The 27,334-nt window shown below is 30.6% G+C and overlaps 1 long non-coding RNA gene across 1 annotated transcript in view; it reads right to left on the reverse strand.

Annotated features, from left to right (window-relative positions):
• The window catches only part of LOC145325914 (uncharacterized), a 30,601-nt gene extending 9,185 nt beyond the window's left edge, over positions 1-21,416 (reverse strand). Inside the window, exons 1-2 of the long non-coding RNA XR_013881665.1 lie at positions 21,291-21,416; positions 12,384-12,451 (exon numbers count right to left, since the gene is read on the reverse strand). This is a non-coding gene — a long non-coding RNA (uncharacterized LOC145325914). The remainder of the gene's footprint in view (positions 1-12,383; positions 12,452-21,290) is intronic.
• Between the last annotated feature and the right edge of the window lie 5,918 nt (positions 21,417-27,334).

Here is a 27,334-nt window from a genome sequence, read left to right on the forward strand (position 1 = left end):
TTCCAAATGTGTACGCAGTTTCCGCAGTGTTTCCACATCCTATCTCAGTATTTACTACTAGTTAAAAGTTACTTCCAAAAATAAAATGAAAAATTTTGAAAATTAAAGTTTTGAATGTATAAATTGAAAGTTTAGAAGTTTGAAGCTTATTTAGCTAGTAGTAAATATTGAAATAGTATGAGGAAACACCGTGGAAACTGCGTACACATTTGGAAATTACAATTCAGCACATCTTCTGAGAATAAAATTGTATGACAGCCCACGCTTGGTTTTTTATTAAATGAATAAGTTAGGGTACAATGTTTGGCACTTTCGATATAAGTAAATGATAATAAAAAACCCATAGAATGCGATAATAACTTCAGAAAAATCGAAGAAAATAGTTTTAATACTTAATTAACGTTTTTAAGTTTTTCTTCAAAAAGTTTAGATAAGATGCCTTTAAAAGTCGTCTATGATTTTGTCAGGGATAAAAATGTAACTTTAAAATAAGAATTACAACATATTTTTTCAATTAGTACAAAGTAAAATTTTGAACATTTTATTGATCAGTATATTTTTTAAAATGTGAAGTAGAAACCTGAATATTTTATCATGAAAATTGTGTTATGATTTGATTGTCTGCTAGATTACAAGAAAAAAGATACTGACAGTACTTGTTGGTTCTTTAAAAATAATTAGGTAGATTACTTTCAGAACCCCTCTTTTTGCAACGTTATTTCAATAGAACAGAGCCGTAGTCTTAGTGTACTCAATATCTAGACAGCAAACCATTGTTTTAGAATTGTTCAATTTTTTTAACTTTTGATAAAAACAGAATTAATGGTATTTTTGTAAATATTATACCTCCAAGAAATGGCTATACTTCCCAATCATATGTTGTGTGATATTTAAGAGGAATTATTTTGATATAATGTCATTAAAATATTCGTTGAAAAAAGTGCTATTCTAGCTTATACTTTACATTTTAATGTGTATGATAATTCAAATAAAAGATAATGAAGATTTATATTATATTTAATTGTTATAATTATACAGAAAAACCTGGAAACAGTAAAAAACTGACTTTATTTTATTGACGTAGGAAAAATTTTGTCAAATATTTGAATAAAAAAACAATACAAAACAAAATAAATTATTTTTAATATAGTCACAAAAAGGCTTAATGAGTTTAGGAAATATTTCATTCAATAATCATGTCATTTAAACTCTATCACACAGAATACAGTGTAAAAAGATGTTCTCGTTTTAATTTTAAGTAATTTCAAATGCATTTTAATACCTTTTAATGATTTATTTTTTGAAACATCTTTTTATAAAATGTTATTGATTTTTGAAGTTATATGTTAAAATGTTTTAAAATTTTGTTAACATTTTGTTTTAAATGTAGAAAATTGGTAATTCTAAACATTCAAAAAATGATTTTATTAAATTTTCATCACTTAAATTGCATGTTTGATGAAATTTTCAACTGATAATTCAAGAAAAATCGTTTAAGTTTTATTATATTTTACTTTGAAATGTTAAAAAAATATAATAATTGTCAAAAATGTGGAAGTTATACTTTCCTCAAAAAAAGACCTAAAACATGCAAATTAACACGTGTAATGAGATTTTTTTTCTTTCAGGTTTAATTTTAAGTAATTATTGATATTTTTTGTAAAAAGGATTTTATATAAAAAGTTTTAAAACTCGAGTTATGTAGTGGTTCTAAAAAAGGTTGCGAATTTATGCAATTTTCTTGCAAAAAAATTTTTCTAGGATTTTAAAAATAGCAAAGGGTGTTATTAGACGTACTTACAGATACAATTGCAAAGTCATTTTGGCCAAACACTAAAATAAAGTTTTGACATCTGAGGGTCCAGCCGTGAGCCGTATAGATCTAGATAAGTTACACGGAATACATACACTGTAAATAATATATTCCAAATTATGAAACTTTCAATTTACATTTTGAAGTTTATATTCCTTACACATTTGCTGAAATACCTAATACTAGTAACTAGCTTGAACGCTCCTAGAGGCTTCTAGTGGCATGTAAATGTTTTCTTTTAAATCTATGTAAATACTTTTCATCGCTAGATGGGGTTAGTTATGTTTTTTTAGATTTCTCTTGGGAGGGTGATGGTGCCTTCCTCCAAAGTAGCTATAAACTTTCCCAGGACTTATGAGAAGCTACACTATAAAGGAGAACAATATCAGTTCGGCAGTTAGCGATATACTTCGGTACATACAGAAATCCTTTTACTCTATCATATAGATATGGGACTTCCTAAAACTTTAAAAAGGTGAATGGAAAAAAGTAGATTAATGTCTGTTTGTCCTTCTGTCTGTCTGAAATTGAAAATCTTAGTAACCATGAACCAATAGGGTTCCCCCCAAACCCCCTACTTAAAAAAAATCTTTATTTTTAGATAAAATAAAATCAACTAGAGGCTTTGGGCAAAGGCACTTGTTTTAGAAGACGACTTTGAGATTATTCTACCTATATGATGCTGATAAAAGTGCAAGGCAGATATTGAGCTATTTTACAGGTTTAAACCACTTCCCCTTACTAAATAAAGCCTTTTCAGACTGAGAATGGAGTCACAAATAAAAGTTTTAAGCAAAACTAAAATAATCATCTAAAGTAAAACAAAATAGATAGTTTATATTGCTTAGTAACAAAATGGATCTGTAAAAAAGACACCTCCAGATCTTTTTAATGTGTTGATAAGGCCAAAAAATTGCAAGAAAAGAGGGCAATAACCCGGTTAATTTTTTTTAAATCTATTTCTGTGACTTGTACAGTTCTACATTTTAAAATGATCATTTATTTTTAGAATAGAGTTGTATGGCATCAAAAGATTCTGTGCTTAGAACATTATTGTAATTTCTCCATTTTATACACAATTAATGGAGGTATAAATGACAGTAGACAATATATTATTATGGTTCAGTATGACTGTATTTTTGGCTAAGGTTGATACATTTTGACAAAAAAAGACATTTAGCAGAATTTATGCTGGTTTTAAAATTTGCAGTTGCTCTATTGTCAAATATATAAAGATAAATTATAAAATGAAAATCTTCAGTCATAAAACCTTTTTCAAATTATACTATACAAATCTTGTAAGTGAATATGAAAAACCTATTCAGCTTATGCAAAAAAAACTTCACACTGCTAGCTGTTGTCAGAAGTAGATCAGTTTGATCTTAGGGAACAGGTGTAGAACAATGAATCATAAATCAATCTTCCTGTCTCTGTAGCTTGTTAAGATTATTGTAAGTAGTATGTATCTATTCTTTACATCCCAGTGTTAATTATACTTTTTGTCCTCCAGTGGCTGTTGAACTTTCTATAAGTAAGGACTATATGCTGTTTAGAGATTTTAATTGATTTTCTTGTATTCATTCGAATCCGGTGGATAGGAACCGGTTCTCATCAATACAAAAAAACTATGTCTAGCATCGTATTATATCCAGCTTTCTACAAATATAAAAATGTACAATCAAAAGATTCTATATCCGCGAAAAGCCGTTTATAATACGATGCGAGAAATAACTAATCTCAAACTATGTATTTAAAACATATATAGATTATAAGGTAAGTTTATAATCCTGAAAATTAACAAAAATCCAACCTTATAAAATTTAGTTCTAAAGCAGTATAAGGTTTTATTCTTTATTAAATGAATAAAACTGCAAAATTTATGATTTTTTTAACTTTATGTGTTTTTTTGCTAAAATGTTCAAACTCTGCAATACAATACCATGCCAAGTTCAATTTTATTATGCTAAATCTTTAAAGAAGTTTTTGGGCGGGATCTTTCAATTATTTTGCATGTTAACCTCGGTACAGCAACATAAGAAAAAATATCAACAATTGTATAAAATTATATTGTATTTCTACAACCTATCCTATTATATAAAGCAGTAAGCTTTTTTTTGTCTGTAGTGAAAGATATCGCTAACTGCTGAACCAATATGGTTCTTTTTTAAAGTGAAGGTTCTGATAGGGTCAGGGAATGTTTTTAACTATTTTGGGGGAGGGTACCACCACCCTGCCAAGAGAAATCACAAATATTGAAAATTTTCAAAATATTCTCGCTTTTGCGTAGAGACTTGAACGCAACATAGACAAATTTTTTCTTAAATTAGATAATTGTGAAATAAAAAAAAATATTTAAAGTGCCACTATAGGCCTCTAGGGGCGTAGCTGCTAGTTGAATTATAAGATGTCTTCAATTTAAGAAAATACTTCAAAATTAATAGACATGATATTAAAAATTTTAGAGGGTTTTAGTAATTTTTTTATATCCTTATCCCCAACTATTGATAAGTAAAAGAGGGTTGTCAACACCCACCTTAAACAAGATTTAATAAAAAACCACCTTCCCCAATCTTCAACATTTAAAGATTCTCTACCCCCCCCCCCCCCTGGTAAAATGCTGTGCACACCACTGCACTGTAACTATAACCATAATCATAGCTATTTATATAGTTTGAATGTGTCTGGCTATGAATTTGCGAGCTTTCTTTATATTATAATTCATAGCTTAGCAACATTTACAAATATTATTTTTCAGTTGTCTTTTTTTTATTAAAGCACCAGATTTAACATTCACAGATAATCTGCAGTATTGTGTATTACACTTTAGTGTTCTATTTTCCTGAGATAGAAAGTAAACCAGTTATTTATGTGCTATTAATTGACATAATTATTCTAATCTATTTAAACCCTTTGTAATATCTTTTGGTGACCCAACTAACTGGATGTTGAAGCAAATGCACTAAATTCTTGCTTGTATAATGTTATTCATTTAATAAACATGCATATAATCAAGTTACATTGTATTTACAAGCAGGTTTTCTTCAGACATGGTGAAAAATATCCCGAAAAAAAGATCTCATTATTATTACCTACTTAGAACATAAGTTCATTATTACTAAAAAAAAATATATTCAATAGGAATATCGATGGAAACAGAACAAGAATTTTTGAGAAAAAAAGTGATGTATTTTTTCATGCGGAAACATTTAATTGGGGAAAATTAAAATAACAAAAAATGATAAAGAATCAAAATTTAAATCATTTAATTTTTTTTAGAAAAAAGATTAATTGCTTAATCGTTGGAAACAGCTGAAAGATAAAGATTTTAAAACAGAGTAAATTTTAAAAATGGTTTTTAAGGGCAACAATTTTGGTCAAATTTTTCAATAAAAGCATTTATAGAATTAAAATGTAAAATACAATTAGATTTATTTTACTAAATTTTTAAAAATTATGAAAATACTTTCATGTTTTGCAGAGAAAATACGCTAATAAAATAATTAATTCAGCTCTTTTGAATAATATCATTCTGGTTATACTAAAAATAGTGAAAAATGGGCGTTCCCTCTAATAACCATTGCGCCTAGCGCACCTATTAGTTTTAAACACAATGTATTAAAATTTTTAAGATTTGTTGAAATAATAATAGAGATTTTATGGACATTTTTTCATAGTGTATAATCAATCAAAATTATAATTATACCGAAAAATGGATGAGAAAAAATTCTGTACAGTATCCTTATATTCTTTTATAGGTTTAAAGGTTATATTTAGGAGTCCCTATGGTCTCCTTTGAGATAAATTTTGATGGGGTGGGGAGAAATCTAGTATATTTTTTGGTCGGCGGGGGTTATTCAACACTTTGCCCCCACCCTCCCACTTGAACGTCCTTGCCACATGTCTAAACCAAAAAATCAAGGCTTAAAAAGCTTACTTACCCTTCATTTATTCTTATAAATCTTATCAACAACAAAAACAAGCCATCTTCCATCTTTATATGGAGTTAAAATTTGTCTAAGTCAATGCTTTGAATTAAAACTATTGTGCGCCTTGATTGTTAAAGGTTGTTTCTATAAACTGAAAAAAATCTAAAATTGCTTCTATATAAAAAAATCTAAATATATTGCATATTTCTTAAAGAATGGTTCTTAAACAAATAAGGTAAAATCCATAGAAAACTTACAACATCTTCATTTGTGCGATTCACAAGAAAAAAGTATTTTCTGCGGTTTTTGAGTTCACCTTATGTTAAGTCTTCATGTTAATCGTTGGCAAGTGAATTAATCATCAGGTGCATCTATACCCAATTTATCATAACATCAGTTTTTTGTCTCTCTTTGTCTGTATGTATGTTAGGATATATAAGTTGGAAGGAATTTTAATGTTAGAGGGAGATTTGAAATCTGCATCAAATTTTAAGGATTTTTTATAAAATTAGTTTTTTGTATAATTATTTATCTAAAAAAGGGAAATACAATTAAAGTTCATAAATTTTGACCAATAGGATAGGTGGATTGGAAACTACCTGCGCTCTAATTGGTTGAATGATGTGCGACGCTTAAGCTTCTCCTATCAGAGCGAAGATAATTTTCAATCCACCAATCACAGATGTCAAAATTAATTAACTTAAATTGTATTTCCGCTTTTAGATAAAGAATTATACAAAAAACGAATTTTATAAACAATCCTTAAAATTTGATGCAGATTTCAAATCTCCCTCTAACATTAAAATTCCTTCCAACTTATATATCTTAGTATGTATGTGTCTTTCTGTCTATTCGTAGATTTTTTCTTCATTTTTTATCGTCATATTTGAAGCTGTGTATAGTGCGCGCCCTTGCAAAATGGGGGATAGATGTCACTCCTTTTGGCCTACCTATTCTATTGGCGTCAGGAAATACTCTTTTCTCTTTCTCTTTTCTAGGGGTTTCTTTTCCCTTTATCTTTCCCTCTACTGTGACTTAGAATAGGTAGGCCAAAAGCTGTGACATCTATCCCCATTTTCCTAGGGCACTAAACACAGCTACGCCATATTTATTTCTCTATTTTTCACTCCTATCTCCTCTTTTTATTATGTTATATCTAATTAACAAATTATCTTAAATCTAGCTTTTTTCCTATCACTATTCTTTTTATTTTAAAAAAACTTTCTAGATTTTAATTTGTTTTCTTTTATTCAGCCTGCTACCCACTCGAATATGCTAATATGTTATTCAAAAATATGAAAGAACAAAAGTTTAAATTTTAATCTTGAAAGATTATCTTAGAATTGTTTTGTACTGTAATATCTTCAACAACAAAGATTATGTGCATTAATAGCGAAGCATTTAGAAATTATGGGTTGTTGTCGGTTTTGTGATATTGCAATTTAAGGGGCGTTTCGTCGTTTTTTCACAGTAGCTTTTTTTCCTATTTATAGTACTTTTGGGGGGCTCTAACCCTGCGGGGCCAATTAGCTGACCCTGTGTGGGTAACTGAAACTAAAACATCCTAACAAAGCCACTGTGAATATACGACAAACGCCCCCTAAGAGGCGATGTCACGAAACTGACAATACCCTAATTATGTTACACGTTTGGCTTGAAAAAGATATGCCTATTGTATTTCTTATATAATTTTATAAGGTTATTTAGGAGCTCTCAATAGATAGCTGGTCAAGTCATAATATGCTTGATAAATAAACTTGATAAAGAGGTGGACCAAATGGATATATAAGAGTGTCACAACCTACATGACGACTAAGAAACTGTGGCTCATCAATCAATCAACTTAAAGAGTAGCTACGCCCCTAAAAATCTGGAGTCTTTGTCTAATTTTTCACTGCCTATTCAAGCAGCTGTGTACTGCCCCCTGTAGCAAGTCTACATAAATTATAAAAATATGAGTTTAAAGATAGTAATTACCTATGCATTTTTTTTTGAGGATAAGGATAGTTATATAAAAAAATAGGATGTTGCAACCTAAAATCAATAGAAATAGAAAATTAAAAAATTTTCAAATAAGCAGTTTATTGTGCCTGAGTAGGCAAATACACAAACTTAATTACCAATGGCAGGCCAGTATACATTTGATCGACCAATGGTAGGCCAGTATGATGTCCTTTTTTATAAAAAGCTTTATTGTCAAACTAAACTTCAATATACGACTGTAATGATCTCCTTTTAAGAATAGGTATCTGGTTGTTTGTACCACCAGGGTTGTTTACCTAACCTGGGGCAAAATAAAATACATTTATTTTTGGTTAATCAGATACTAAACATAATTTGTAGGGACCATTTACATGCAGCGTAGCTACTTACAATTTTACTTGATTCACTTTTTTTTATTATTTCATGTAATAGCGCTGAATAATGGACATAACGTCAAAGTAAAAATCAGGCAGAAAAAATAAATGATTTTTCAATGTTGACTAAAGAGATTTTCCACAGGGGTGCTTCCACTATCTCTTGACCTATTATAACCCACTTCCCATTTTTTTTACATATATCCTGACCTAAATCATAACCTACTTCTCATTTTTTTAAAGGAAAAAAAGTATATTCATAGACCCTGGGGATTCCTTTTATATACTACTTATTTTGTCTGCAGATGACTTTAAATATTTTGTACTTTATTTCATTAATTATTATATCTAATTAGAACATTTGTACATATAATCCTTATACTAAAGTAACATGATGTCTGTTTGTCTGTTTTTCTGTGTGTTTGTCTGTGTTTGTACCGAAGGATCTCTCTACCCGCTGAACTGATCGGGTTCTCCTTAACAGGGTAGCTACTCATAGGTCCCGGGAAGGTTTATAACTATTTTGGGGGAGGGTACCATCACCCTCCCAACAGAAATCACAAAAACGATTTTTTATTGTTGTTTACCCATAAAGACTTGAACGCAATATTGCAAGGTATCGTAGAGACTTGAAAGCAACATAGATGGGTATCGTATTATTTATATAAAAAAAAAACATTTAAAGAGCCACCAGAGGCCTCTAGAGGCATAGCCGCTAGTTTTACATAAAACATCAGTGGTGCAGCTACTCTATAAGAAGTATGTCTGCTCCCAAACATATATATTAGTGATACCCTTAAGTCAATGACGTATTAGAATTGAAGAAAAAACTTGGTTCATGTGTACGTAATGGAACAATCCACTCCGACATAAATTTCTGTAATCTTGATATTGCTGCGCTACCAATTATCAAACTTATCCTTGTTATCATGTTGTAATTAGTATCAGACCGTGAAATCATTAATATACATAATTCTAACACGCATTTTGTCTTCTATAACTCTTAGATTCTCTCATCTTTGTTTTTATTAGAGATTGTTATAGTAAATAATTTAAACACTATATAAATCACTAGCGGCTACGCCCCTAGAGGCCTCTAGGGGGCACTTAAGGAGGAGAGAGTCGAATTTAATAACCCAATTTCTTATTTTAGATTTTTTTGGGGGGGGGCGAAATTTTTTTAATTTTTTTTTTGGGGGGGGGTGGTGCCCCCCCTCATTTTAAAATTTTAGTAAAAGAAATTTTTTAAAAAAATTTCGGGGGGGGATCTTTTATTTTTGGGGGGGTTGGGTGTGTCCCACCCCCCAAGAAAATAGTTATAAACCTTCACGGGACCTATGAGAAGCTACCCTGTTAAGGAGAACCCGATGGGTTCAGCGGTTAGCGAGATCCTTCGGTACAGACACACAAACACACAGACAAACAGACATCCTGTTACTTTAGTATAAGGATACAAAGCTCTCTCAATTCAAATACCTAATATTGGACTGTAAAATACACAGGTACCCAAAGTTTTAAAATACCGTTATCTTATTTGTTAGCTTAAAAACTTTGGATACTTTTACTAAACTCTGATTGGTTAGATTTCAACTAGTGTGTCAAAACTTTTCAACCAATAACTGTGATTTAAGAAAGGGGTAGTTTTGTTTATCATCATTGAGGATGTATATAAATTTATTGTCCATTGTCTTAGCCCTTAAGATCCCTTAAGGTATATAGCTGTATGTACTGTACATTATGGATATTATGAAAATGTTTGTCCTTGTGCATCTATGATATGTTGTTTATCAACGAGTGCCAAAAAAATTTAAATGCTCTGAATATTTATAATTTATCAAAAGTACGCTCTAGATTTCTTCTGCGTATAATCTCGGGTTGTCGGTAAGGATAAATTGATCTAGGGTTCGAATCTTACATTACTGCTGCTATGTAAGATGCAAAAACGGCCATCAAAGCACAGGAATCGCCCTTGCAATGGCTGTGCTATCTTAGGATTGGTTGTCTGTTATACTTACATTAAAAATAAATAGCAGGGATCTAAAGGGATAAGACAATGGCCTATAAATTGATGTACATCCCCAAGGATGATACAAAGAATTACCCCTTCTATAGATTATAATTAATGGTTTGAACATTTGAACACTTTAGTTAAAGAACCAACCAATAATCCGAATAGTTTAATATAAATCTTTGGGGACTAGTGTAATAAATAGCCCAATGTCCCCTCCCTCGATGAATAATGAAAAAAAAAGAAAATTCTACTTCTGCTTAGATAAAAAATAAGAGGAAAATTTATTTTTCTTTCATAGACGTATCTCTATATCCATGGCACTACCCTAATTTATCTTAATTACATCCCCTGATGTAAAAAAAACAAGAATAAAAAAATAAGTTATCAAAAAATGGTTAAACTAATTAAAAAAAAATAGGGTTATTTTGTTATTCGATCATTTTTCAAAACGAAACACTTTTTACTAATGACTTTATTTAGGCCTTTAATAGTGAGAAGTAGAATTTAATGACGGGAAAAATTCTCGTCAATTTAGCTTGCTAATATAGAACTCGTTTATTAATCAGTAAGTTCCTCCAGTAGAATGGGAGGGGTTTGGGTAAAGATGGTGTAAGGGGAAAATTGTTATTTTAATTTCTAGCCCGCTGCGTGTTTCACCTTATTAGAGAACATGAAAATCTGGGAAGATGATTAAAGTCCCTCCACAGATTATGACGTCATACGAAATAATAACCAATGAGAGGCCAGCATAATTTTTCCATTAGTCAATTTCAGTGTATACTGGCCTCTCATTGGCTATTCTATCGTATGACTTCATAATCTGTTGAGGGACTTTAATCATCTTCAAATCTGGTGTATGATCCACTAATAATATATCCATTAGTAAGAATAATGTTATTAAAATGGTGTGTACACACTTCCCCGCATGTAACACATTATTAAACCGCATATTTTTAGCATTATAAAAGCACAGTCACCCCCTCTCATTTTTTTGTTACCAACAGCTAGGCCAATTATAAGGGGAAAGGTTTACGGTTTACGGAAGGTTAAGATAGCCTAAAACCAAATATATTTTTTCAGTCTTACCAGCAATGAGTTCTTTAGCTTACAACTTATTTGTTATAGGAATGGATGTAGAATATACATGGAAATGACAGGGGGAAAAAGTCGTCGATTTAAGTTGCTATTTCCCCTGTAATTTATTGGTCAGTTCATTAAGCCAGTAGAAAGGGAGGGAATGGGGAAAACCGTTATTTTAGCCCGCTATAAGTACATGATAATCTGGTGAAAAATCCAATTGATAATAAATCCATTGTTGTGATCTTATTGCAAATATATGTTGCCACTATGCAGATGTGAAAATATGCGGAAACTATTGCACACGTATAATAAAAATGTGTTGGCCAAAACTTTATGTTTCATGTCCATAATCATAATCTCATCATAATTTATCATACCAAACCAAATCTATCATAATACTAATCTTTAGTTTAGCATAATATTACCCTTTAACTTTATTTAAAAGTAACACCATGTCCGTCTGTCTATCTGTTTGCTAACCGCTGCACTGTACCAATATGCATGGTTCTCCTTAACAGTGAAGCGTCGAATTTTTGTAGCAAACTAATTTGGTTTATATAAAAGGCATAACTTATAATTGATTTTAATTGATGTAGGACATTTAATAACTATTCTAAGATAAAAAATATCACTTTTATAAAATTCTAATAAAAAGACAGAAAGAAATATCTTATAAAATAAGATTTCACTTGAAAATTGAATTCAAAATAATTAGATTTAACTATTCAAAGAAAACATGCATTTTAAAATAAAATATTTTGTAAGCATATCATGTAAGAAAAAAATATAATTTTTCTTTTCAAATATTGAATCAAAAAATGAGGATATAACCGGAAAAAAATCCCGCAGGGGGTATAATTTTCTAACACTTCTTTCTTATTTAGTCTTTTAAAAGGACATATATTTTTTTAACTCTTATTTTATACATCTTAATTGGAACTGATGATCTATTTTTATAGAGAAACATATGTATTTCATCAATAAAAAAAAGTTAAAAAATCAAACTGTGTTTATACATATAATAATAAAATTAAAAATAGTAATTTTTGTGTACAAATATAAGTCCAAAAGATTAAAACATTTTCCAGGGAATCGTGTTATTGGTCCTGTACAGTTTAAAGATATTTTACGATTTGGGGAGGTATTTTAGCCCCCTAAAAAATAAAGAAATATGCCTAAAATTTAAAAAAAATTACCTTTGTTCTGTTGAGTTTGATACGTTTTGGAAATTGGAAAGTTTCTTTATGAAGCCACTGACACTAATCTAAACAAAAATATTAAAAATTTTAATATTTTATATGCCTCAGTCTATTGTTAATGAATGGCTATAAATTGTGAAATTAGGTAGAAAATTTCAAAAAAGAGAGGGGTAGATTTCTGGGAAATCCGTAAAGGTTATGTGTTATAAGTTAAAAACAGTAGTAGAACGATAAAAATTTATGTTAACTTTTTAAAAAAAATTTTGTCTATAGTTCTTTTCAATATAAGAAATACACATATTTAGTGAATATTATCGTTCTACTACTATTTTTAAGCCTTAAAACACACACCTTTATGGATTCTACCAGAAACCTACCCCTCTCTTTATTCCGCTGAAATGCACAGCAAATATAACTTTTTAACAAGGATGACAACATCTATAAGTAGCGATAAACAAAAAGGATCATAAAATACACAAAAGGATTAGGTGAGTTATAAAGCATATGTTCATAAAAGAAAAAAAGAGAGATATTATGCAATACTGAAAGAAAATCACGTAATCTTCCAAAAATATGTTAGACAGACGGACAAAATAATGTATAGATTAGATGCGCATGTGTCAGAGGATTCTGTACTACAAATTTCAGTTGTCTATCATAAATAACAGCCGAGAAACTCACATTTTAACCATAGCGATGCGGACTGATTTATTAACGGACAGACAAAGAGAATTATAGAGTAGCTTTGCTACTAAAAATTTATGAACTTCTAATTTAGAATTGATACATTCTTCAAAAAACATAAAAAACATTTATTCAGTGACAGATTCAAAGAAGATAAAGTATAGAATAGAATCCAGGTAGAAGATTCTGCCTGGCTAGCCTGAAGTAAAATTGGAACTTTTGAAAGACCAAAACGGCTACAAGGCTGTTAGTAAATAACATGATTTCAGTAATTATTCAGAAAAAATATTCAAAATAAATTTCTTTTCCAATGATTTACTAAAAGCCATGTAGCCAAGAATCCAGCTTCCTCTTCCCTATTCACAATGGATTAAAAATGAATTTAATGTGCATATTAAGCCTTAAAAAAATAATTATGTAAGAAAGTTTACAAAAAAATATTGGTCTCAGTATTTAAATTATAAAACTAGGTTGCGCTCTTATGTTTCTTATATTAGATGTTGATACAAATTAGACTTTTCTAGTTTTGTCCAACTAGTCATTGTGATTTGTACTCTATCATTATTGTCTTTACTGCGCAAGTCAAAGATTCCTTCAAATTTCCCAGAAATATTTAGGGTTTTCATTTCTATTCCTCCTTATTCTATGGGCAGATTACGCAGTACACGAATCAGTACATACAATAGTACACCAAGCTTCAATATCAATTAAATAATTTTGATTTTTGTTTATGGCTATGTTGTCAGATCCTTGTAACGAAACAGAGAGCAGCTTTTTGCTTTGCTACTTTGATTCTCATCATTTTTGATCACTAATATAAATCATTACTTGTTTTGTGCTATTTCATATAACGCTTTAGATAAATTACACAATCCATCAATTCTTAAGAGGGCATTTTTTCATAGTTGATAGTTGACCGCTGAACTGACCGGACGTATATTTCTACATATCCTGTATGACTTATAAATAGAAATTATTGGTGTTAGGGTGTCCAACAATTTTCTATTTTTAAAATGGCGACTAATAACAGTGAAATTCAAACTGATAAAAATATTGAGAATCTATCAAAGATTCTCACTGAGCATAATGTGACAGCAGAAAAACTCATTGAACTTATATGCCAAGCGAAAGATAGTGAAAAAAAAGCTCCACCTAATGTTTCTAAGCTAGAGCTATATTGCAATAGCAACGAACAGTATGCAAGAAATTGGGCAGTCAGGATACATGGGCTATCTGTGCCTTCTGATCTAGTCAACAAAGTTGGAGCTGATGAAGCTTGTATGACAACAGCTTATAATGCTGTCATAGAACCTGTGTTGAGAAAGCTTACCCCTAAGCCTGAAGTCCTTGATGTGAACACTAAATGGGGTCCTGAAAAGCTTGACTGCGTTCCCAAATGCTTTGACCTTCTCTCAAATGGTCACTTTGTTGGTAGGAAACAGAATAATCAACCTAGAACCATAATTATAAGATTTGTTTCCAGGTACATGAGAAATCTTTTCCTTAGATATAAGAGGCAATATATGCCGAATCCAACTGCTGCTGAGGCCACTATGGGGGTAAAATATTACTCTGCCTATCCTGACCTAACTGCTAGAAATCACAAGTATATCTTAGCTTTGAAAGAAGACGCTAGAGTCAAGGCTGCTTGGGCTTTTGATGGTAACATTAGGTTCTCCCTGGCTGATATCAAAGGACAGGCAGCCTCTAGAGATGGCACTACTGAAGCTGAGCACTCTGAGGTATTTTTTGTAGATGATATAAGGATTGAGCCATCAGCTGTTGTTGATAATGCTGTAGCTGCACTTCATGATCCAGCAGCTAGTAGAAAAAGCCGAGCAGATCTTCCCTCTAACAATCGCCAATTGAGATCAAAAGGTCCAGGCAGAGAAGGTAGAGAATCTGGAGGGCGTGGCAGTCAGATTGGTGGACGTGGGGGGCAGCCTGGTGGACGTGGGGGGCAGCCTGGTGGACGTGGGGGGCAGCCTGTTGGACGTGGGGGGCAGCCTGGTGGACGTGGGGGGCAGCCTGGTGGACGTGGTGGTCAGCCTGCTGGGAAAGGTCGTGGAGCCCATGGGAGTCAGAAGTCTTCAGATGGTCCTGGAGCTGCCAGCATCAATTCTCTAAATGAAAATCAGGGCTGGCAAGATGTGATTAATGGAGCTCCTAAAGGTGAAGTTGTGAAAACTACAGGTTTATTGCCAAATGATAATGATCTTGCTCGTTCTCGTTTTAATGCTGATTCATAGTAAGAATTAATTTCATTTTAATCTTAAAATTCTACCTCATGTAGTTTTTAATTTTACTTTTTTTTTCATTTAACAATTTAATTCCTCTACATTCTTCAATTAAAGTAACTCTGATTTAATAACTTAACCTTATCACTTATCTTAAAAAATTGTCGGACACCCTAAACTTCTATAATTTCTTAGCCGTAAATGATAAATTCAACCCTTTTTTTTCTCACATGTATATATTATTTCCTTCCTCCCTCCTTCTCCCGCCCCTTTTCCCTTTTGATTACTCTTTCCCCCTTCATTTTACCTGTATACTTTACCACGTATGTGTGTGTGTGGGATTATTATTCTCTCCTACTATTAGATCTAATATAAATGAATGAAACATTCCATAGGCTTGGAACAGACAATTTAAGTAACAACAATTTTCATAGATTGTTATATGATGACAACGAAGATTTTGATATTTATAAAGAAATAGACTTAGATAGTTCATATTATTCTCCTGATCAATTTTGTGAAAAATTTAATAACTCTAAAAACATTTCTATTTTAAGTATAAATTTACAATCCATAAATGCTAAATTTTCTAGCCTTTCTGATTTAATTTATTTTTGGAAAGAAAAAGGGGTTATTTTTGACATCATTTGTATACAAGAATGTTACTCCATTGTCATTCCATCCATTTTTGAAATATCTTTGTATCATCCGATTGTATTTAAAACAAGATCAACTTTCGTTGGTGGAGGGGTAGCATATTATATTAACAAATCTTTAAATTTCTCTGTTCTAAATGAGTACTCCATTTTTCATGAAAAAATTATTGAAAGCTTATTTATTGAATTGGAATTTAACAACAAGAAAAAACTTGTTATTGGTAATTTTTACAGATCTCCTAGCACTGGTGTAAACAATCTTACACCTAATATGCAAATTGAGCTTTTTTTGGAACATTTTCAAGGTATTTTAGATTCAATTAATGAGAGAAAATGTAAAGCTATTCTCTGTGGAGATTTTAATCTAGATTTATTATCTTACAATGTACATAACTATACAGCTGATTTCGTCAGCATGCTCTTCAGCGCTGGCTTCCTGCAGCTGATCTCTAATCCTACTAGAGTGTCAGCCCATAATAATACAGCTACACTTATTGACCACATATGGACAAATGATATTAAGGATCAAATGGTTGCTGGAATAATAACCACTTATTTGAGTGATCACTTTTCAACTTTTCATTTTATTAGCACTAATAAACACAAGCCAAGCCCAAAAGTAATTTCCACTAGAGTCTTTTCTGACAATAATATTGAAAGCTTTAAAGATGACTTAAGTAATTTGTCTTTTAATGAAGTCTTTGAAAAAAATAACCCTACAGAAAGCTATGCTATTTTCCAAAACTTATTTCAATCTTCTTTTGAGAAAAACTTTCCTGTTAAAGAAATCAGATTTAATAAAAATTACCACTTCATTCAAAAATGGATGACCAAAGGTATATTAAGGTCTAGGAATAAGAAATTTGAATTACAATCTAGATTAGCAAAAGTTCCAACAACTGAGAATAAGGAATTGTATACTAAATATAAAAATATTTATAACAAAGTTTTAAAAACTGCAAAAAAGTTATATTACAGTAATCTTCTTGTCTCAAACCAAAACAATCTTAAAAAGAGTTGGCAAATTATTAAAGATGCAGCTGGTTTGAACTCAAAAAGAAAATTTACAACTGATAAAATTATTGTTGAAGGTAATGACATTCTTGGTGAAAAGAACATAGGACAGGCATTTAATAGGCATTTCTCTAGTATTGCTCTTAATATTCGACAGACTATACCACCTACTGACAGACCACCTGATTCTTATCTTGAAGAATCTGGCAATCTTTTTAATATTCCCCCAATCACACCTGCAAATATAACCGAAATTGTTAATAACTTTGAGATAAAAAAATCTTGTGACAACCTTGGAATCTCATCATTCTTATTAAAAAAAGTTGTCCATTATATTTTAGATCCTTTATGCCATATTTTCAATAAATCAATTGAACTTGGTTCGGTACCTGACCAATTTAAAATTGCAAAAGTAACTGCTGTCTTCAAAAAGGGCGGAGACCCATTTAATCTTAATGATTACAGGCCAATTTCTCTACTTCTTATATTTTCAAAAATTCTAGAAAAGTTTATTGCTATTAACTTGCAAGCATATCTTTCTGAAAATAATCTTATTGACGAACTACAATTTGGATTCCAGCCAAATAACTCAACATTTCATCCCATGATTCACCTACTTAATCACATTAGTAAAGCTATGAATAACAAGGAGTATACAATTGGAATTTTTTGTGACATTCGTAAAGCCTTTGACTGTGTTCCCAAAAATACTCTTCTGATGAAGTTACGTAAATTTGGCATCCATGGCAATATGCTCAATTGGTTTGAATCATATTTAACAGGTAGAAATCAATTTGTTAAATTTGGCCTTTTTGATTCTGATCCATTAGAGATAGATAGTGGAGTGCCCCAAGGTAGCATATTAGGTCCTATTTTGTTTCTTATATTTTTTAATGACTTGCCTAAAACAACACTTTTAAAAGTTCTTCTCTTCTGTGATGACACCACTATATTAGCATCTGGTAAAAACTTGAATGAGCTTGTTGAATTTGTTAATGCAGAACTCAAAAATATTTCCCAGTGGTTTAGGGCTAATCAAATGTCATTACATCCCAACAAAACAAAATTCACTATATTTTATCCTACCCCCTCTCTTATTCCTTGGAATGAAATCAATCTCTATTTTGATGATAATGAACCAAATACCCTTTACCCTAACCCTTTACTTAGACATAGAATTGACTTTGTGATATTCCAGCTATAAAATTTTTAGGTATTTTTCTGGACCCAGCCTTGAATTTCAAAGTTCATATAAATGAGTTGAACAAAAAACTCTCTAAATCATTATTTTGTCTACGAAAATGTCAAAGTCTACTTACTGAAAAAGCCCTCAAGGCTCTGTATTTCTCTATTTTTCATTGTCATTTGGTTTATGGAATTCTTATTTATTCGTGTGCATCACATTCAAATCTTACTGGTATCATAACAAAACAAAAAATGGCTGTAAGATGTATTAAGCAAGCAACTTATTATAGTCATTCTCGACCTATATTTAAAGATCTCAATATTTTACCCTTTGAATCTTTATCACTTTATTTTAAATTAAAATTTATTTATGAGTACATAAATAACTTGTTGCCCAGGTCTTTTAATAACATGTGGCCAAGAAGGGGGGAATTAAATGGTAACTATAATTTGAGGAACAATAATAATCTCACTGTTCCTTTTTCCAGAATCAACTTAGTAGAGAGGCTTCCTCTTTGTTCTCTACCTAATACATGGAATAGTTTTAATGACCGTGACAATATAAAAAATGCCTTAAACCTAAATCAATTTAAGAAGCAGCTTAAAAAATGTATTCTCTCAAGAATAGATATAACATGTAATAGACTACTTTGTCGTTCTTGCCACCTAAGAATGTAAAACCTCTATGTTGTCTGTTTTTCAAGCCTTAGATTAATCAATTCTCCATTCTTTACTTAATTATAAGTATTTTAATCATTAATATGAACTCACACACACTCACACAATCATCCTACCATTTCCGTCTGCAAATCCTTTCTCTATTCATATCCCTGTAATATACCCTTATAAAATGTTTACTTACTCGTTTTAATAAAAAGATTCACACTACCTTTTAGTTTATTTTTCTTTGATATTTGCAAAGGCTATCTAATATCACCTCGAGAGAGATTATTTAGTCCTTTGACACGTATATTAACTTTTTTGTCTTATGTGGATATTATTAACCTTGTTATTATACTGTAATTAATTAATCATGATCAATTTTACTGCTTGTTTGTGATTATTTATGTCATGTATATATGTATGCCTATTTTACTATGTGTCATAAAATAAATATTTCATTTCATTTCATTTCAATTTTATCAAGCAATCTTTTTATTAGCAGCGAAGCTACTCTAGAATTTGAAATGTCCGTATGTCCGTCTGTCCGTCTTAGTTTGGAGGAAACTTGATTTTCTCGGCTCCTATAAAAGATAAAAGGCTGAAATTTTTTGACAACATTCCCATTAGCAAGGAGCACAATTAACTATAAAACATCAATGGCGATAGGACCGCTTTTTAGCAGGTTTTAGGCTATTTTTGTATTTTTCACACTTTTCTCCATATCTTTGGTGTTTATGGTCCGATTTCCAAAATTATTTCAGTTACAGAATCAAAATTAAATTTCCTGTCGTTTCAAGAAAACAACTATGACGGTCAGACTATCTTTAAGCAGGTTTTAGGCTATTTTTTGTATTTTTCACATTTTTCCCCATACCTTTGGTGTTTATGGCCCAATTTCCAAAGTTTTTCAGTTATAGATATTAAAATTAAATTTCCTTTCGTTTCAAGAACACATCAGTGGCGGTCAGACTGCCTTTTTGCAATTTTTTGGCTATTTTTATATTTTTCACATTTTTCTTCATATCTTTGGTGTTTATGGTCCGTTTTTTTTTAAATTTTTGTAGTTAAAAATATCAAAATTAAATTTCCCGTTGTTCTGAGCATCCAGTATGTAATTTACTTTGACTGTCAGTCTGTTAGTCATAGTACTGAAATATAAATAAATATTAAGAAATTAAAAACAAATGTTGAAAAGGTTTCGTGATTTTTTCCTAATATACATGCTTTTGTCAACTAATATATAAATTCTTATTTAATTGTTTATGCTTCGCTACTTATGGATGTTGTCATCCTTGTTAATTGATTTTTTTTTGTCACGATGATTCGTTATCGATCAATTCTATAGGTTTAATGTCTAACAAATTTTGACGACGTTTTTTGATGTTTTAGCTATAGTTTAAATTAAGATTAAGTTTAAGTTTAAGATTGATAGAACAATTCTTTAAATAACTTTGTTTACAAGTAAGTACTTTTTGTAATTTAAGCAATTTTTAGCGTCATATTTTTTTTTGTCAACAGTCAATAAGTGCATTTTTTACAATCTCTTAAATTTATCTTTTGAATAAATTTGGAGTGGTTTGATATTTTGTTTACTTAAAAATTTGAAAACATTGAAAACAAGTGATATAGATAAAAGTATACCTAAATATTATCTTTTATCAATAAAAATTTATTTTTAATCTGTGAAATTCTGCCTTTTGAAGGTTTGTAAATGTAAGTGTGTAAATAGATTAAACCGCAATTGTCCTCTATATTCAAGTTTAAAACAATTTTTAAAAGCGAAGCTTTTCTATAATTAGGGTCGGTCCGTACGCCCGTCCGTCCGTCCGTAACGGATAGCTTTTTTTCGCTAATTTAGGCATGTTAGAATTGTCCTATTGATTTCAAACTTTGCATGGTGATTCCTGTAGTAGTTAGGTACGATTTAGAAAGCGTAGCAACTCTATAATAATTACCAGAATGTCCGTACGTCCATTTTAAACATGTTGATTCTTCAACTTTTTTAACAACAAATTTTTATGTGATCTAATAATCCGATTGATCTGATTTTTTGTATACTGATTCCTGGGACAACAAAGTACAATATTATAAGCGAAGCAACTCTATAATCAAGTCCTAAAAGTGTAAGTATGTCCATAAACATTTTCTGTATCAAGCAGTTTTACAACAATTTTACTTACAATTTTGATTTGACATTTATACATTTTTATTCTGATTATTCAGTTCTGACACTATACAAGTGTTAATGTCCGTTTGTCCTACCGTTTCAGTGCTTCGCTTTTATGGATGTTGTCATTCTTGTTTTATAACTTTTAATGATAAATAAATTTTTGGTCACTTGACAAAATTTTTATATTAATTCTTTTTAAAAATCAACATTTTTTTTTAGATTATTATTCTAATTTATAAATCTAACAAAGTAAAGTATAGAATATAAGCACTTATAAAATAGACAAGACTCGAACCTTATGTCCTAGCAACAGAGTTTTATCAGTCAACACAAGCCACTGAGCAAAACAAGCGCACAAGATTGTTGTTCTGTTCCTAGCGAGCGTCGTACACGAACTGAAGCTCTCTGCGCGCACAGAAATATTTAATGCGCTCCAAATACGCTCGTTGCCCCCCACAGTGTTTGTATGGATCAGTAAAATGTATTTTTAGCAAAACTTTCTAAATTTGTACTTTTAAGACTGCTGTAGAAACCCTTTTATCAATTGTCAATGGTTAGACTCGCCTACACTCTACCCCCAAAAAATCATGCTTAAAAAAGCTTACATAAGTTTGATTTTTTTTTTAAATGAACCTCAAAAAATGTTTTTATTTGGCTAAAATGTTCTTTAACAACCAATAATTTTATCTGATGTGGACTTTAACAAAATAATATATAAACCAACATTTTTAATAAGATTTATATTTGTAAAAGGCAGGTTTTAGGCTATTGTTCGTTGTTTTTACCGAATGTTGAAGTCTTTGCGCCTTGGTTATGTTATACAATACTACGTATTTAATTAGGGATGCCACAAATATACAAGAAATTTTTTTTTATTTATAAAAAAAATTTCCCAGTGTAGCTTCGAAACCGATTATTTCCAATGGATAAGAAGCGATTCTCAGCCATATTTAAAAATCATGTATAGCATCATATTACAAATAAATTTTTTAACGATTATTAATACCAGCTTTGTTAGCATGGTCCTTTGGCCCCTCGGGGCTAACAAAACTGGTTTTAATCTTATATTTTTTTCAATTTAATCCTCAGAAAGCTTTCCATAATACGATGCGATGAATACCTTCAGAGATTAACAGCGCTTTTACAGATCTTGAAAAATATCAATAGTAGCCACAGCCGAGTCGAAATTCTTTATACAATCCGACAAAAAACGGACAATCCGTAGACGCAGCTATGCAGCACCAATTAATAGCCGCTGAAATTTGCAGGATTCTGCCGCAGCTAAGACAGTAACACACATGAGTTACCTATTGTGTATTGTATTTTCTACTACACTTCTAGCATAATCTATAGAGAACGGATAATTTTAATGTTTGTGATAGGCTATTGTGTAATAAAATATCATTTTTAAAAAAGTTATTAAAATCTTGTAAATAGGTTAATATAAAAAGACCATAACATTCATGCAAAAAAAAATTGGGAACCCTAGAATTATACTCAGACCAATCTAACTAGCAGGGGGTGTGTTTTATGCTTTTTCTTTTCGATGACGGGTAATAAATATCTTAAAATAGAAATGACGCAAATGACGCAAATTCTGATGGGAGGGGGATAAGTCAACCGCCCTTCTACTTTTTAATTTGAGTTTTAATAAGAAATATTGAGAGAGAAAAATTTGGGGGGGGGGTTTTAAATTGGGAGGGTGGAGATACTCTCTCCCAAAATAGTTAAAAACCTTCCCTGTACCTAAAAAAAAAAGCTTAATTGCAAAGGAAAATTAAACAGATGTATGAACACCTGTAGACTCAAAAATGACGCCAAAAATAGGGAAAGGAAAAAAGAGAGGGGGTAAATCAAGATATCAGAAAATAGTTATGATTATCAACTTCTACCATCTTCTTTTCATTAAACATTAAATATATTTTTATGTGTAGATGTATATAAAATATATTTAGGCTCATTAGATGGTCAGCTGATTTTTAGTTTCTGATTGTGTACGTATCACCCTCGTCCTTTCTTAATATTTACTATTAGCCAAAAAAAGCTTTAAACTTTAAAAAAATTAAAATTTTGAATGTATAATGTATAAATCGTTTATACATTACTAGCGGCTACGCCCCTAGAGGCCTCTAGTGGCACTTTAAATGTTTTTGTTTGTTAAGTGTCTACGATAATTCTTTAGTACAATACCTCTTTATTTTACGTTGAAGTCTCCCTTCTTTAAAATAGTTTTCAATTTTTTTGTTATTTCTCTTGGGAGGGTGGTGGTACCCTCCCCCAAAATAGTTATAACCTACCCTGTTAAGGAGAACCCGATCGGTTCAGCGGTTAGCGAGATCCTTCGGTATACACAGACAGACAGACACACAGACAGACAAACATCCTGTTACTTTAGTATAAGGATATCGCTTTTCCCTTTGACCTAAGTAGCTGAAAATAGCTTTTGCAATAGTCGGATTATCTGTCGCACTACTTCGGAAATTAGGGAACAAATGGGTAATCAATTTTCAGTTGATCCTTTAGTTACCAAGCAATTACAGGGTTGTAGATAAAGGTAGACAGCAACAATAATATCCATAATAAGCAATGACAAAAAAAAATTAGATAAGACATATTAGCAGATATACATACATTTATATCATTTCTACTTTTTAATAAATTTTGTTGCCGAAAATTTTGTCCTTAGATTGGCTTCTAAACCGGTTAATATCCGCTGAATTAGAACCGGTTCTCAGCCATGCTGAAAAATCATTTATAGCATCGTATTACAGACAATTTTCAACGAGGATTAAAATCATGAAATTGATACCAGTTTTGTTAGTACGGGCCTTCGGCCCCCAGAGGCTAACAAAACTGATTTTCATTTTATAGTTAGTTCATTTAAATATAAGGGGAAAGCTGTCTATAATACGATGCGACAAATAACTATTCCTGGTGCTTTTATCTATTTTTTTTCTTCAAAATATTATAAAAAGCAAAAGAACATTACTTTGAAATTTCAAGAAAATTAGTTTATATAACTTTGAATTTAAACTAGGTTATCTAAGCTTATCATTAGGAATAATTTTATTCAAGAAGAAAAGAAAGGATATGCAACTTTATATTTTTTCCCTGAAATAACAAAAAATCAATATGATGTTGAAGGCGAATATCATCCTGCTATGGTTGACATGTTATCTACATTTTAATATATCAAGGATGATAACATCCATAAAAGTGAACCTCCAAAATCAGACAAACGAACAATTACTTTTGAGAGCGTTAGCAATTGATAAGCAGAACATTAATTTTTAAGTCTAAACAAAATTCTACATAAGTTTGTTGCAAAATTTTGTAATTACAGAATGCAGTAAATGAACATACTTTCATTTTTAGAAATTGATTATAGAGAAGACTCGCTAATAATGTTGTACCTTGTTATAGGAATCAGTTAAATGGACATACGGACATTCTAGCAATTATTATAGAGTTGCTACGCGATCTTAATCTTACCGACCTTAATCATAAAAAAGCTTCTCTTTTAAAAACTACACTTCAATTTTAACATACAAAATAGGTCATAGGCATAGCTAATAGTTATGAGAATTTCTCTTCTAATAATGACATTAATACTAATTTCTTATGTTGATATAATAACAGTAAAGCAGGTACAGAAGGTAAACTAAATGTATTCATAAATTAACATTCTTTTAGTATATCTTGGTAACATTTATGATTGAGCATCCCTGCTCTTTGAATTTGATGACAAAAATTGGTTTAGTTGTCCCAATTAGCATCAAGATTTGTCTCATGGTAATGGTAATACTACTAGTTTTAATATACAACTATTTAAAAACGAAGCTTTTCTATAATTAGGTTCGGTCCGTCCGTACGTCCGTCTGTAACGGATAGCATTTTTCGTTAATTTAGGCATGTTAGAATTTTCCTATTGATTTCAAACTTTGCATGGTGATTTCTGTAGTAGTTAGGTACGATTTAGAAAGCGTAGCAATTATATAATCATTACCAGAATGTCCGTACGTCCATTTTAAACATGTTGATTTTTTAAAACTTTTTTAACAACTAATTTTTATGTGATCTACTGATTCCTGGGACAACAAAGTACAATTTTATATGCGATGCAACTCTATAATCAAATCCTAAAGTTGTAAGTATGTCCATAAACATTATTCTGTATCAAGCAGTTTTTAACAATTTTACTTACAATTTTGCTTTGATTCTTATACATTATATTATGATTATTCGGGTAAACATTCAAATGCCCCGCCTCAAAAAGCCAGTAATAGAATTTAAAGTTAATATTTTGGACTTCCCATCAAATTCAAGGTAAATTATTCAGGTTTAAACTTAAACCAGGGGTATATATTTTGCATGGTTGACCCTGCTAAAGTGGGGGGAAGAATTATAAATATAAAGTTGGGAGAAAAATGTAAAAAAATTAAGAGAAATGAAAACATTTTTTTCCATTTTTCTCTTGCTTGTTGAAAAAAAATCTAAAAGAATATGTGGGATAATATAATAATATGAATAAAATTAAGAATTCTGAATGTTTTTTTTCTATTTTTTCACCTTTCTTGATGTAAAAAACTAGTAGGGGGAAGAAAAAAACATTTTGCAGCAGTGGTAAAAAAAATTATTCTTGTGCAGAATATACAACCCTGACTTAAGTGTTAAGTGGAGGGGGTTGAGTTTCTATAGAACAAAACAATGAGTGCAGGGGTTGTTAGTTTGTTAGTTATATGGTTGTAGATAAAGTATATCTGACATGAAAAATATATCTTCTAACCGGTTTATGATAATAACAATAATAAAAGGAAAATCTCATTATTCGCTCTTTTTTTAAGTGCAACTACAAATCCTAGCGATTTTAAAAGACTAAAAATGATAAAAAGATTTTAGAATAAAATAAGCATAATATTTGAATTGTAAACCTATATATTTAATTACATCCAAGAAAAGCCACAAGGCAAATAAATTAAAGAGTAACTGCACTGTTGATCATCAATTTTTTGGCTGGAAATCCATAGTTTGAAAATTATAGGACAATTCTAACATGCTTAAATTAATCAATTTATTGCATCACATTATAGACAGCTTTTCACGGTTATTTAGAATGAAAACATATACAAATAAAACCAGTTTTGTGGGCCCTGAGGTGCCTAAGGCCCATGGTAAAAAAATTAGCATTAATTTTGTGATTTTTATTTTAATAATTGTGGAAATCTGATTGTTATACCAAGCTAAACATTATTTTTCAGTATTGCATAGAGCCGGTTCTAATCCAGCGGATATAAATCGGTTTGGAAGCCATACTGGAATAGGTATTTATCGCATTGTATTATAGACAGCTTTCCGCGGTAATTTAGAATGAAAAAATATACAAATAAAACCAGTTTTGTGGGCCCTGAGGTGCCTAAGGCCCATGCTAAAAAATTTAACATTAATTTTATGATTTTTATTTTAATAATTGTGGAAATTTTCTGTAATACCAAGCTAAACATTATTTTTCAGTATTGCATAGAGCCGGTTCTAATCCAGCGGATATAAATCGATTTGGAAGCCATACTGGAATAGGTATTTATAGATATTATAGACAGCTTTCCGCAGTTATTTAGAATAAAAAAATATAAAAATAAAACCAGTTTTGTTTGCCCTGAGGTGCCTAAGACCCATGCTAAAAAATTAAACATTATTTTATGATTTCTATTTTAATAATTGGAAATTTGACTGTAATATGAAGCTAAACATGATTTTTCAGTATTGCTTAGAGCCAGTTCTAATCCATCAGATATAAATCGGTTTGAAGCTATACTGGAATATATATTTATCGTATTGTATTATAGACAGCTTTCCAGTTATTTATAATGAAAAAATATACAAATAAAACCAGTTTTGTAGGCCCTGATGTGCCTAAGGCCCGTGGTAAAAAAATTAACATTAATTTTATGATTTTTATTTTAATAATCGTGGAAATTTGACTGTAATACGAAGCTAAACATGATTTTTCAGTATTGCTTAGAGCCAGTTCTAATCTATCGGATATAAATCAGTTTGAAGCCATACTGGAATAGTTATTTATTGCATTGTATTATAGACAGCTGTCTGCGGATATTAAAATTGAAAATTATAAGATTAAAACCAGTTTTGTAATAAAGGCCTGTGATAAAAAAACTGACATTATTATTTATGATTTTTATTTTAGTAATCGTGGGAAAATGTGGAAATTTGACTTTAATATAAAGCTAAACATGATTTTTCAGTATGGCTTAGAACCGGTTCTTATCCAGCGGAAATAAATTGGTTTGGAAGTCATACTGGAATAGTTATTTATTGCATTGC

The sequence above is a fragment of the Acartia tonsa genome, chromosome 8 (assembly GCF_053477335.1).
Source record: "Acartia tonsa isolate MP-2025a chromosome 8, ASM5347733v1, whole genome shotgun sequence".
Lineage (NCBI taxonomy): Eukaryota > Metazoa > Arthropoda > Copepoda > Calanoida > Acartiidae > Acartia > Acartia tonsa.